We start from the raw sequence: 1,594 nt of genomic DNA, 5'->3' as shown, positions 1-1,594 counted from the left end.
CTGCCTCTGACTCCTGGAAAGTGGGGCAGATGTATCTTTCAGCCGCCTGGGCTCATGGCCTCTCCTTTGTCCCAAGAGCACAGAGGGGACCTTCTGGGATTCCTCCCCCAGGAAGCACCATGACTCTCACACCAGGAGAGACAGGAAATCCCGGGCTGGATTCCTTTCCCACATCCTGTCATGGACTCGTTCTGTCCTTACAAACCATGTGAAGGAGTTAATTCTCCAGGATTGTCTGCTGTCCAGGGATGTAGAAGAATCTAGAACAAACCATGTCAGAGGGGGTGAGAAGAAGGGGTGAGGACAGGCAGGTGCAGGAAGCAGATTTGCATGGAAGCCCCTCCCTCCTCTGGGGGGGAGCGGATAAGAGAGTTCTGGGGGACCAGGCCGAGGGCTGGGGGCTCAGAAGGCAGCATCTGGGGCGTCTCCACCATGGCCTGGGCTCTGCTCCTTGTCACCCTCCTCACTCAGGACACAGGTGAGGCCTCCAGGGAAGGGACCCCAGGGACGTCTGACTGATCTTTGTGTCTTTGGGTGACAGAACTGACTAGAGTGTGTTTCTCCTCTTTCCAGGGTCCTGGGCCCAGTCTGGCCTGACTCAGCCTCCCTCAGTGTCCGGGAATCTGGGACAGACGGTCACCATCTCCTGTGCTGGAACCAGCAGTGACATAGGGAAATATAACCAAGTCGGCTGGTACCAACAGCTCCCAGGCACAGCTCCCAAAACCTTGATTTATGAGGTCAATAAACGACCCTCAGGGATCCCTGATCGCTTCTCTGGCTCCAAGTCTGGCAACACGGCCTCCCTGACCATCTCTGGGCTCCAGGCTGAGGACGAGGCTGATTATTACTGTAGCTCAGGTACAAGTAGTAACACTTTGCACAGTGGTCCAAGGTCATGGGGAACTGAGACCAAAACATCCCTGAGCTCACAGGCTCCCTATTGCTCTGCAGATGCTTCTCCTCCCTGAGCTGCCAGCCTCATGCAGCTCGGCCGTGAGAGGTCAGTGGTCTCTGAGCTCCTCCCTCTGCCTACAGTGGAGGCGGTGGGAAATATGATCTTGGGGTTATTGTCTTGGGATGGTAACCACTTCCTCATCCTGTGTGATGTGCCACTCTTGCCAGCTCTTCCACAGCAGTGTGATGGTTAATTTTATGTGTCTATTTGCCTGAGATAAGAGATGCCCATACTGCGTTTAAAACATTATTTCTTGGTGTCTGTGAGGATGTCTCAGGAGGAGGATATTGGCATTTGAGTCCACAGACTGAGTAGAGAAGATCACTGGTGTGGTGCAGTGGGCACTGTCCTTGAGTTGAGGGCCTGAATAGAACAAAAAGGGAGAGGAAGGGGACGTTTGCTCTCTCCTCGTCATCAGAGGCATCACCTTCTCCTGACCCTGGACATTGGCACTGCTGCTTCTTCAGCTTTCAATCTCAGACCAGGACTTACGTCCTTTACCCCGATTCACAGGCCTCTGGACTCAGACTGAATTATATCACTGGCTTTCCTGGTCCCTCAGCTTGCTGTTAGATTGTGAGACACCTTAAACTTCCATTATGGTGTGAATCAATTCCTATAATAAATTATATATAT

The 1,594-nt window shown here is 52.8% G+C and overlaps 1 gene segment (V, D, J or C); it reads left to right on the top strand.

Annotated features, from left to right (window-relative positions):
• Positions 1-432: 432 nt before the first annotated feature.
• LOC307197284 (immunoglobulin lambda variable 2-18-like) lies at positions 433-971 on the top strand. The segment is given in 2 exons: positions 433-478; positions 574-971.
• The last annotated feature ends 623 nt before the right edge of the window (positions 972-1,594 follow it).

This window comes from Stenella coeruleoalba (genome assembly GCF_951394435.1).
Source record: "Stenella coeruleoalba genome assembly, chromosome: 14".
Taxonomy (NCBI): Eukaryota; Metazoa; Chordata; class Mammalia; order Artiodactyla; family Delphinidae; genus Stenella; species Stenella coeruleoalba.
Note: the sequence above shows the minus strand (reverse complement) of the source record. Positions and strands in the feature narration are given on the sequence as shown.